The 13,094-nt window shown below is 42.8% G+C and overlaps 1 pseudogene; it reads left to right on the forward strand.

The window, feature by feature from the left end:
• The window catches only part of LOC138171395 (zinc finger protein 135-like), a 19,314-nt pseudogene that overhangs the window by 2,118 nt on the left and 4,102 nt on the right, over window positions 1–13,094 (forward strand).

A 13,094-nucleotide genomic window follows, 5' to 3' on the forward strand; every position in this document is an offset into this window, starting at 1 on the left:
TGCCACCTTTCCTGCCCCTGGGTCTTTCTTCCTCATACTGCCTCCGCAGGCTCCGCCAGCTCTTACACCTGTTTTAGCATGGCTTCCCTCACCTTCCTGTTCCCTCCTCATTTCCAAACTGAGCTCATTTTTCCCAGACACACTCTTCTCCCTCTATGAACACTGCTATTGCTGTTGAGCACACCCCATCTATACAGCCTCTTAAGGTCCTATGTCCACATTGTCATTCTTTTCTGTTCCTCGAGTGCTTTCCCCAAGTTCTCTTAGTGCTGATCTATCAAACATATCATTTATTTAACACCTGCCTTGTACTAGACATTATACCAAGTATTTAGTGTACAGAGACAAAAATGAAACAGCCCAGCCCTCAAAGAAGCTGTGGTCCATTGCTAGAAACACCACGTACATACACATGTCACTAAAAGACAAAGATGAATCTAAAGCAATGTTCTATGTTGAGAGGGAAGGCACTGGGACTGAGTGTTAGAGGGGATCAGCAATGTCTTCCACATGGATAGTGACAGTTGACTCTCACCTTGTAGGAAGTTGGGGATTCTCTGAGAGGGAGGTGAAGGAGAAGGATCTGCGTGGATCGAGCCGGTTGTTGTCTTGGCCCAGGAGGCCGCTTCCATTCTGATTCCCCTCCTGCCCCAGACGCTGCATCTCCCTCTACTGCTGCAGTTTCTGTTCTCCCCCGTCTCTCCCTCGGTCCCCGCCGCTTTCCTGCCTTCCAGGTCCTTGGTGAATGGCCTTGTAGAGAGGCAGGACAGTGGGTGGTAGATGGCCATGAATGAGGAAGAGAAAGCAGGTCCATTGAGCTGGCCCATAGAGTGTTTGTGAAGGGAGAGATTGTGCAATGAGTCCGGAAAGGCAGCCTGGAGCCAGATGATGAAGAGCTGTAGCTGCCAGAAGAGGAATTTACCTAGCCCCAGAGGTAATAGGGAGTATCATGAGGTTTAGAGTGATCACTGTGACAGCCATGGAGAAGACATGTCAGAGACAGGAGAGACTTGCAGCCAGTCATGTCAGGAAGCACTTATTCCATGCCTGCTGTGTGCCAGGCACTGTGCTAAGTGTTGGGGATCCAGTGGAAGGCCAAAGTAAACCCAGTTCCTGCTCTCAAGGAGCTGCCAGTCTGTTGGGAAAAACAAAATGCAAGCAACTATGAAAGATACAAGAACGTTTCAGGAACATCAGCTGAAGGAGCCCCTAGCATTAAGGGGGATGGAGAAAGGTTCCTGTAGAAGAGAGATTTTAACTGAGCCTTCAGGTTAGCAGGGAAGCCAGGAGGTAGAAAGGAGGAGGGGGAGTAATCCAGGCTGGTAGACAGCTAGGGAGAGTGCTCAGATGGCAGAGGAGAGGTTGGATTTGAGGAGCAGCTTGGAGGCAGAGAATGTGGAAAGCAGGAAGGTGTAAGAAGCCTGGCAGGGGGTGGGGCTACTCATAAAGACCTGGAATGCCAAGCAGAAGAGTCTGTTTGATTCTGGAGGCAGTAGGGAGTGACTCAGTAGGTGAGTCATTTGATGAGACCTGCCCTTTACTACAGACAGAGGCTGGTGAGGCTGTTGCAAGGAACGCGGGCCTAAACTGGAGGGGTGACTTGGAGGGTCACTAAAGGTGCTTTGCCATTAGGATCTGTAAGACTTGACAGCCGACAGGATGTGTGAGATGAGGGGGACTGAAGGGCAAGGATGACAGAGGTGGTGACCTTCCATGATGGGAAGCCTGGGGGGCCCAGAGGGAAGCAGAGAAGCGCCTGTCTTCCATCTCTTCCACCCGCCATCTCTTTCCTTCATCCTCACAGCCAGGACTCTGGAGGCAAAAGAGGGGCCCGGGCTGCACCTGCTCATGGTTTCCTTTTTTTCCTCTAGCTCTGATCTCTGAGGACTCTTCCCTTCCCAACTCAGTGAGGGCATCAAGTAGAGGAGAATGGTTCCAGTCCACCTGCCCACCAGCAGTCACCAGGTGTGTGAGGTAACACCTTCCCTAGATTATCAACTCACTCCTTTTTGATATTGGGTAATCCCAAAGGCAGAGAGAAAGAAATTTGTTCTTCACCACAGAAACAGAAACAGGAGCATTGGGGGGAACTTGCCAAGAGGTAGCTTGTGGTTCAACATAGGGGGAAACTTCCTACAAATTGGAGCTGTTTCAGTGTGTTCCCCCTCACTGAAGGGTTTCAGGCTGAGGTTGCTTTTTCCACCTGTTGAGGAAGTGGTGGCTGAATCATTTTTCAAGTGTGGGTTGGAGTAGATGGCCTCTGAGGGCCCTTTTCCGTCTTGAATTGTGTGATTCTGTGGAAACTAACATTGTCCTCTTGAGTTCCTGTTGGGAAGGGGACCTGAAGATACAGCAACATCATTGGTATTTTAGGAATCAGTGACCTTCCAGGATGTGGCTGTGGACTTCACCCAGGAGGAGTGGGGACACCTGTACCCCGCTCAGAAGGAGCTGTACAGGGAAGTGATGCTGGAGAACTACCGGAACCTGGTCTGGCTGGGTGAGGACGGCTGCCCCTGGTACCTCGGACTCTCTATTGGAGAAGCTTTGCTTCCTTCCATACTAAATGCTACGGCTTCTCTCCTGTGGTTACCAGTTATTATTTCTTATGCAGAACCTATAGGTTCTCATCCTTTTGTGGCCATGTGACAGGATACTTCTGCTGTGTCCAGGTGAAAGAAATTGTCAGGTTCATTGGTCTCTGAGGTCCTTCCTCTGTTATTCCTCTTCCCCTCGAGTCTGAAATTCTCCCCTAAAGTTCCAGTGTAAAGAAAGACCGGAGACATGGAAGGTTCCCATGGTCTTGGGGGGGACCTTTCTGGGGCCAGGTTCACTCCTTAATGCATTCCCCTGTACTTCCTAAGAGCCCAGGACAGGGAATGCTTCAGAAGTCCTTTGTCCCTCTCTTTAGGCCTTCCTGGCATTTCCATTTTTCCCTGTGAGAGACAGCTCACATTCTGAGCTGGCTTTCTGAACTGGAATCTTTGTATTTTCGATGTGCAGGACTAGCAGTTTCCAAACCAGATGTGGTTGACCATTTGGAGCAAGAGGAAGTGCTTTGGCTGTCAGAGGGAGATGGCCCAGGAAGCACCTGTCCAGGTGAGTGAGTGAGTGAAAAGAAGGTGAGTCGTCACCAGCCACACAAAGCTGGTTGTTTGCAGAAAGGACTTTGACAGTCTTGGCCCGGGATTTCTCACAGCTCCTGAGGCCCCTGTGGAGCAGAGCTGCCTCTGTCTGGGATGAGCTGCTTCCAAGAGGCTCATGTGCTCATCCCAGGGCTTCCTGCACATCTCTCCAGTCTCAGAGGAGGCTGTCGAGAAAGGAGAGCGTTTTCTCTTTTGTCATTTCAGTGCCTCGCCTGATCCTCATGAGCCCTTCTCCTTCTTCTCCTCGCGTGAACATTGCTTCTTTCTCTGTTGGTGTGTGAATGGTGTCTGTAACAAAATCAGGACAGGACACAGCCCACTTGTGATGTCCCTTTTGGATTGTGTTGTTCAGTGTATTAGTATGATTTAATGAGGTTCGGATCCACTCCTATAAATGACACTCTTCAACACACCAGAAAAATATAAAATAGAAATTTATTTAGAAAAAGCAAGGCACAGATAGCTTAGATTTGCATAGGAAGCATATACTGATAAGAATAAGCAATAACACAATACCAATCAAGATAGTTGGTAAAGGAAGAGAATACATCACCAATTCAAGGGAACCTTCAAAGTCAGTCAATGGCTGGGAGCCCCGTTACAGCCTGCACAACTTGAATTGTGTAAAGAATTTTCCCGGGCGAAGCGTCCTCCCCACGGGTGAAGCTCACCGGGCTCACAAGACGCAGGTCCCTTATACTGTTCTATACAGAGAAGGCTTGGAGCCAGAAAGTTTCTGGTACATGCGCCCTTTGGTCAGTACACATCTGGCCCATCTGCCTGAGGCTTGGTATGTGTTTTTTAACAACATCACACTGCACAAAGAGGGGAGCCACCCCTCCAGGTCAACGTGGCCTGGGAATGGCTAGTTCCTGGAATGCTAAACCAAGAACACTCAGGAGTCATGGAGCGGTCATGGCCTGGAGTTGAACTGAACCTGTTTATTTGAGTGATCTTATCAATTTAAAGGGGAATTTCCAATTTCCATTTCATTTGGCCTTAAGATCATGAGAATAATAGGTGAAGGGCAAAAGTGTAACATGAGTATATATAGCACGTATTTTGATATATATATATATAACCATTGCATATACAAAGACATGAAACGAACAAAGCAAGCAATAATATGGGGATAGCCAAGGAATTAAAATACATAGCAGCAGTAGGAGATTTAAAAAGAAAATCATACCAATGATGATTAGTGTCTGAGATTACTAAATGAGAGGCCTCAACTAATTTCCCTGCAGTTATAAGAGTCCGTATTCGATGTTCATTTAATGCGCGCTGATTGGACTCTAGTAACTTTTTGATTTCGGCCGACTGATTCAGGATGTTTACAAGGGGATATAGAGATAAAGACACATGGGGTAGAGGCAAAGGTTGGGGTACCCAAGCAAAGTTCATAACTATATCAGTATCTGGTAAGAAGTAAAAATCATTTCCCTGCCAGCGTAGAAAGGTCACATTGGATAAACAACCGGAAAATGGAACAGCAGTAACATCTACAGATAGAAGGTCAGTAAGGTTATTAGAGGCAATACAAATATGCTGAGCAGATACTTCATATATCATAGAAAAATTATCCACTGGGTACAAAGTCAAATCACACAAATTGGATGAATGTGAGAGACTCAGACAGGGTTCCATCTGCCGAGTCATCATCCCACAAACAATCCCTCCACTAGTCACAATACAATCAGACAAAGTATGAGTTACATTATACCAATCCATATAGTTCCCATATATATGAGGCAAAGCAAAGTATCAATGCAAGACAAAAGGTATTACATGAAATTGACACATGACAGTCCAGGTTTTAACTTGATAAAGTACAACGGTCCCAGTGCACCAATACGGGGTGCATTCAATATTCTCGGGTCGTTGTTTCTTCCACACATTTGACAAGTCAAGTATATTATCCCACATTTGTAAGTTACCTTCTTGTAATAATCTTTGGGCATTTTCCTTTTGTATAAGGGTGTACAGATTTTGCAAGGAACATTTAGTCCAATTAAATAGCAAACTAATATTTTTCATAAGGTCTAAATTAACGAGGGTACTATCATTAAAGACTTGTAGAAATTGGCCTTGGTTCCTTAGTGTGTTTTGGTGTGGCAGGATCGTCGTGGGTAACCATTGGGCATTCATAGTTAAAGCTTGAGAAACATCTTGTCCAGCACTGCGCAGTCTGCTGGCCAAGGCCTCAAGGTCTACAGAATTCACTACACCCAAACCGGTTCCTACACCACCAAGCAATGTATCATACCAGGCCCTTTTTCTTCTAACACAGTTAGCTAAAGGGGGGAAAAGTCACATTACAATGAAACACTATTTTATGTTGTGAGATAGAAGTATTAGTACATGATTTAGGAACACGAACTATTCCAGGGGACTCTGGAGTAGCTGGTCTGGTCCATATTAGTTTCTTATACCATTCCTTATACCGCCGATCCACTATCGGGGTAGCATTATGACAATATAGGTACCTATTGTCCATTTCTGGCATGTAAATAGTAAAGGCCATGGCCTTGGAATGTACATTAGTCCAATTGCTTGTGTCTTCTGCTGTTGGCTATATTCAGTTGAAAGGAAGGTGGGTGGTGGGTGATAAGTTCGTGATGGTACAAGAAATATTTGCTCCGGGTGCTGGAGTGACAGTTACATTAAAGGTAGTTAGGTTAGTCTTTAGTAGCTGGAATAAGGGGCTAGGAGCTGCCCAGACCTCTACATTCTCCGGGTAGGACCAATTCATATAATTACACCAAGACACGGTGGGGTAGGGACATTTAAAGCCGTCCTGCATTAATGTCTCATTGTAGTCATAAGCCCAGGATATGTAAGATACCGGCAAGACCGTGGGCCCCTGGAGGCGATCATGTATCTGGGCTCCTGGAGTCCATGTTTTAATCAGCATGCAGCAGGTGAGCACTGTAAGATACTTAATTTTGTAAAAACATTTGGGTTAGTGGAACATGATACCACTTGTCATCACCAGGGTATACTACTATAGCAGTATTATTATTTCCTTGTGCTATAAGTTCAGCTGGCCTTGGTCTGTCAGATTGATGTTTCTTTACCCAAACTTTGGTGCCAGAAAATGCCTTTTCCGGTATCCATGAAATGTCACCATTATTAGAACTCCTGAATCCTTGATCCCCTCTTTCAGTAGAATCCAGGGATTCATTGACTTTTTGCCACGAACCATTTAAATAGGGTAATATTACCAGTTGACAAATTCTTTCACCAGTTCTGCACTCAAAAGGTTCGTTTTTATGAGAGTTGTGTAAGCAAACTTTAATTTCACCTCTATAATCATTATCTATAACTCCACCCAAAACATGGACCTGGTTTCTTAAGGCTAAGCCAGATCTGGAGAACAATTGTCCATAGTATCCTTCGGGGAGTTTAACTCCCACTCCTGTGGAGCACAATTGTTGACTTAATGGAGGGATATGGACGTCATGAGTTACATATAGATCATGCCCAGCGGAGCCTAAAGAGGCACGCCAGGGCTGTCTAGCGTTCTCATGCAAGGTCCACCATTGAATAGTCAAAGGGGATGAAATCCTTCTTATCTGTAAGTTAGGAGTCATCATTCTGGAAAGAGGAGTCCCACCCTCTTGAGTCAGAGGCCTATTATTTAATTGCTTTAAGGCCTCAAACAGGTTTTCTTTCCATCTTTTTAAATCATGGTTCTCACTTAGTTTTTTCAGTCTTTCTTTTAATAGTCCATTGATCCTTTCTATCAGGCCAGCAGCTTGGGGATAATATGGTATGTGATAAATCCATTCTATATTGTTATACCTGCAATATTCATCTATATCCTTACCTTTAAAATGTGTGCCATTATCACTCTGTATTTGTAAGGGGGTCCCATAATAAAGGGAAATAATATCTAAAGTTTTGCAAGTATTTTTCTGGGTAGCCCGTTTATAGGGGCAAGCAACTAATACCCCGGAGTAGGTGTCCACACAGGTGCAGGCATATTGATACCCTTGACTAATAGGTAATGGTCCAATATAGTCTATTTGCCAAATTTGAGCAGGTAAAAACCCTCTAGCCAATTCTCCAGTAATCCTTTTCGGCATGGGCTGATGGGCAAATAATTGACATTGTATGCAATCTTGTACTATCTGCTTAAATAGATCCAGAGGTATGTTAATCCCTCTGTCTAATGCCCACCTGTAAGATGCAAGAGCGGCAAGATGTCCTGCGGTGATATGGACCCATTTTCCTAATTGTTTATCGTTTTCCTCTCGGGGTGTAACCTTTAGAGCCTTTCCTTGAAGTTTGGATAATTCATCAGCAGGAGCATTACGCTCACGTTCCACAGAATCTTGATTTGCATGGGCATCTACATGAAACACAGATACATTAGTACATTGACACCATTCCCATATTTGTTCCCATAGTTCCGTCCCCCATACATCTTTGTCCCTGATTTTCCATTCATGTTTTTTCCAGATTGGCATCCAAACTGCTAGGCCATTAGCTACGGCCCAGGAATCAGTATATATATGACATTGACCACCTTGTTCCTTTTGAATTACTTGGTAGACAGCTACCAACTCGGCCCATTGGCTGCTCCGACCTTCACCAGAGCTTTCCAGAATAGTATTACATGAAGGGTTATAAGCTACAGCCTTCCAACACCTTTTGGATCCTATGTATTTGGCTGACCCATCTGTAAACCAGGCATGATTCTTTTGTTCAGGAGATAGTAAATCATACCCGTTGTTCCAAGAAACGGGCGATTGTTCATGAGTTTCTGGTATGCTGATATCATTTGAATGTTTTGGTAATTCTAATACCTTTTCATGTAGTGCAGAAACACCTGGCCTACCTGTCTTAACTCTATTTTGCAAATACCACTTCCATTTAATAATTGATGACTCTTGAGCATGTCCTATTTTGTGTGAGGCAGGAGTTCCCATTATCCAATTCATAATGGGTATGGCTGGCCTCAACACAACTTCATGGTTTAAGGTTAAATGTTCTGTCTCTACCAATGCCCAATATGCAGCCAATAATTGTTGTTCAAAGGGAGTGTAACTTTGGCCAGCAGGTGGCAGTTTCCGCGACCAAAATCCTAAGGGAACATTCCTGCCTTGTTTTTGCCATAAACTCCAATCAGCATATCCATGCAAAACTGTTACTTGTAATTCCATTGGCCCTGGCTGTACAGGCCAAAGATCCAGGGCAGTTTGAATAGCTATTTTGGCTTCCTCAAAGACTTTTGATTCTGTCTCTCCCCATTCAAATACATACTTTTTCCGGGTAACTTTATATAATGGCTTTAAGATCTGACCCAAATGAGGAATGTGATTTCTCCAAAAACCAAACAACCCGATGAACTTCTGAGCTTCCCTGTTATCTCTAGGAGGTGAAAAGTCTAATATTTTTTGCTTGGCTTTGGGGAGGATTTCCCTATGACCCTTATTCCAAATTATTCCTAAAAATTTCACACTTTGAGCTGGACCTTGAATTTTGTCGGGATTAATTTCCCACCCCTTTTCCTTCATGTGTTTTATTAGTTGAGTTAATCTTTCTTCCACCACTTCTTTATTCTCTGCCTGTATGAGGATGTGCTATTCAGTCTATTTCCATTTGCTATGTTCAGTTCTATTTCCATGTTCTATGTTCAGTCTATTTACATTTACACACCTGCAGTTTCTCTTTGATGTAATGACACTAGTCTCCATGTTGTTCCAAGAACATCTCTCAGTCCAGGCCCTTTCTCTGGCTCTTTCCTATCTGGAAGGCTCTCTCTGCGCGTCTCTGCCTCTTAGCTTTTCAGCTCCCTCATATCCTAGATAAAATCCCACCTTCTACAAGAATCTCTTCCCAATCCCTTCTACTTCTAGCCCCTTCCTCTTAATTATTTACCATCTATCCTGTTATCATTTCCCCTCTTATCCCCTACCCCTTCTATTTTCCTGTATGGTAAGATGACCCAATTGAGTGTGTATGTTATTCCCTCCTTAAGCCAAATTCAATAAGGTTATCCCATTCCCTTTCAACTTTCTGCTCTTCCCCTCCATTGTAACAGTTTCCTCTTGCCTCTTTTATATGAGATGTTACCTTAATCTATCTCTTCCTTTCTCCTTCTCCCAATAAATTCTTCTCTCACCTCTTAATTTTATTTTTTAGATATCATCCCTTCATATTCAACTCATCCCGTTCCATCTATGTATACATGAACATACATATGCCCATACTCACCCATATATTTATATACACATATATCCTCTTATACATACATACATACATACATATATATATATATATATATATATATATATATATATTCATTCCCTTCAACTATCATACTGAGAAAAGTCTTATGAGTTACAATTATCGTTTTTCCATGTAGGAATATAAATAGTTCAACTTTAATAAGTTCCTTTTTTTCCCTATTTACCTTCTCATGATTCTTTTGCTTCTTGTATTTGAAAGTCAGATTTTCTGTTCAGCTCTGGTTTTTTCATCAAGAATGCTTGAAAATCCTCTATTTTATTGAATGACCATATTTCCCCCTGTAGCATTATACTCAGTTTTGCTGGGTAGGTGATTCTTTGTTTTAGTCCTAGCTCCTTTGACCTTTGGAATATTATATTCCAAGCCCTTCGAAACCTTAATGTAGAAGCTGCTAGGTCTTGTGTTATCCTGATTGTGTTTCCACAATACTCAAATTGTTTCTTCCTGACTGCTTGTAGTATTTTTTCCTTGACCTGGGGACTCTGGAATTTGGCCATAATATTCCTAGGAGTTTTCTTTTTGGGATCTTTTTAAGAGGCTATCAGTGAAGTCTTTCAATTTCTATTTTACCCTCTGGTTCTAGAATATCAGGGCAATTTTGCCTGATAATTTCTTGAAAGATGGTGTCGAGGCTCTTTGTTTTGATCATGGCTTTCAGGTAGTCCAATAATTTTAAAATTATCTCTCCTGGATCTATTTTCCAGGTCAGTGGTTTTTCCAGTGAGATATATTCTATTTTTTAATTTGTTTGGATCTGTTTTATAGTATCTTGATTTCTCATAAAGTCATTAGCTTGAAATTGCTCCAATCTAATTTTGAAGGAGTTTTTGAAATTCCTTTTCCATCTGGCAAATTTGGCTTTTTAAAGCATTCTTCTCCTCACTGGCTCTTTGGGCCTCTTTTGCCATTTGAGTTAGTCTGTTTTATTTTTTTAAAGCAATCGGGGTTAAGTAACTTGCTAAAGGTTACACGGCCAGGTGTTTCTGGGTGGATGCTAAGTGTCTGAGCCCGGATTCGATCCCCAGGTTATCCCAACACTGTAGCCGGTGCTCTTACTCACTGTGTTACCTGGCCGCCCCAGAGTTAGTCTATTTTTTAAGGTGTTATTTTCTTCAGTGTATTTTTGGGTCTCCTTTAGCAGGCTGTTGACTTGCTTTTCATGATTTTCTTACATCATTCTCATTTCTCTTCCCAATTTTTCCTCCACTTCTCTTACTTGATTTTCAAAGTCCTTCTTGAGCTCCTCCATGGCCCATAACCAGTTCATATATTTCTTGGAGGCTTTTCATGTAGGAATTCTGACTTCACTGGCTTCCTCCCACTCCATGCCTTGATCTTTTTTGTCCGCAAAAAAAGATTCTATGGTCTGTTTGTGCTTCCTTTGCTTGCTTATATTGCCAGCCACTTACTTGACTTTTGAGGTCTTTGTCACAGTAGAATTCTTGCTTCCAAAATGGAGAGAGCTTTCTCCCAAATCACTGGGGTTTTTGCAGCTGCCAGAGCTATTAAGAAAGCACCCTCTCTACAGTCCCCACAAGCTCTGGCCACACACCCCAGAACCACCACTGAAGACTGTAATCCAGATCCAAGCAGGTTAAAGTAAAAGCAATTACTCTCTGAATGGTCACTTGCCGCTCCTATGATCTGTAGGCCAGCAGCTCTAGAAGCAGTGACACTGCAGCAGCTGCACCAGTGTGGCTCTGCCACTTCTTGCCCTGGGGGCGGGGGTCAGACTGCCCTTCCCTCTCTCCCTGTTCCAGCAGACTTCCACAGTGACCTTTTACTTTGTCTTTGGTGTTTATGGGTTGAGAAATCTGGAAACCACCATAGCTGCTGTTGATCTACTCTCCTGAAGTCTGCTTTGGCCGCGCTTGTTGGGGCCATTCTGGAGCCAACTCATGTTGGCTCATGTGGGACGGCACTTGGCTCCTGGTGCGCTGCTGGGCTGCCTTCAGCAGGAGATTTGTTCTCTGTCTCTTTGTGGGTTCTGTAGCTCTGAAGTTAGAGTCATGTTTTTACATGTATTGGAAGTGATTGGAGCGGAGCTCCTGCCAAGTTTGTGCTTCTATTCCACCATCTTGGCTCTGTCCCTGAATGGTACTTATTAAGGTGGAAATGCAAATCACTGAGGCACCATGAAAGACTTCCTGTTGGAAGTTGCTCTTGAGCTGAATTTCAGATGAAATCAGAATTTTGAAAATGCAGAGGTGAGGAAGGGCTGCAACTGAGATATGAGTACAGCCTCTGGAGGCCGATTTATCTAGAGCATAGTGTCACTGAAGGGGAGCAATGTGTACTTGGTCTGGAAAAGTAGATGAGAACACTATATTTGATGGAAGACAGGGAACTTGAGCTAAGTATAATGCGTGAGTAACAAGGGATGTTTACATTTTTCACATTTTTTTTTCAGATTGGGATACTAGGCCTGAAACCAGGAAATCCACTCCAAAGATTGGCCTCTCCATGGAAGAACCATTCAGAGAAAGAATTCACATGGCTACTCCCCATGTCTCCAAGCTTGGCAAAACCAGGGAATGTTGTACTTTATTAGAAAAACAGCAAGGCAATGAAGAGAAACTTTTTGGACACATACAGACCTTTGAAAGGAAGACTTCAAATCAAGTTAGAGAACATGCATATAAAAAATATAATCGAGGCTTCTGCCAAGGAACCATCCTTTTCCCACAATGTAAGATGTCTCTGGGAAGGAATCTTCTTCATCAGTGTGGTATAGAGCAAAGAAGAGTCAGATTATATTCATACATGAATAAACAGAAGAGAATCTCCTTAAAGAAGAGGTTTTCTATGCATAATGAATGTGAGAAATTGTTTAGTTATAGTTCAGACCTTAATAAAAATCATACTCGATATAGTGGAGAGAAAACACATTTAAAGAATGAATGTGATCAGACTTTGTCCAGCAGCATAAACATTTCTCAGAATCAGAGAATTCGTATTTTAGAAAAATATGAAAATAGGAAATATAGAAAAGCTTTTAGTCAGAAGACAGGACTTGTACAACATCAGAGAATTCATGCATGTAATGAGTATGGAAAGGCCTATTCAAAGAAAGCTGACCATAATAAAATTCACACTATAGAAAAAGCTTATGAAAGTAATAAATGTGAAAAGGCCTTCAGACTGAAGAGAACATTTACTGACAGTCAGAATATTCATCAGGTTAAGAAACCTTATGAATGCAGTGAATGTGGGAAAACCTTCAGTCAGAAGGCAGGACTGAATGGGCATCAAAACATTCATCCTGGAAAGAACACTTATAAATGTAATGAATGTGGAAAGAGCTTTAGTCAAAAGTCAGGCCTTGTATATCATCTGAGAATTCATACTGGAGAGAAACTTTTTGAATGTAATGAATGTGGGAAAGTCTTCCATAAGAAAAGAATACTTACTGAACATCAAAATATTCATACTGGAGAGAAACCATACCAGTGTAATGAATGTGGGAAGACTTTCAGTCACAAGGCAGGACTTACCTGTCATGAGAAAATTCATACTGGAGAGAAACCATATGAATGTGATGCATGTGGTAAGGCTTTTAGCAGGAAATCTATTTTTACTGACCATCAGAAAAGTCATACTGGAGAGAAACCTTATCAGTGTAATGAATGTGGGAAAGCCTTCACCAGGAGTACAATCCTTACTCAACATCAAAAAATTCATACTGGAGAG

Source organism: Petaurus breviceps, unplaced genomic scaffold, assembly GCF_028583685.1.
Source record: "Petaurus breviceps papuanus isolate PSGF00001 unplaced genomic scaffold, PetGlider_PUasm1.0 428, whole genome shotgun sequence".
NCBI classification, from domain to species: domain Eukaryota; kingdom Metazoa; phylum Chordata; class Mammalia; order Diprotodontia; family Petauridae; genus Petaurus; species Petaurus breviceps.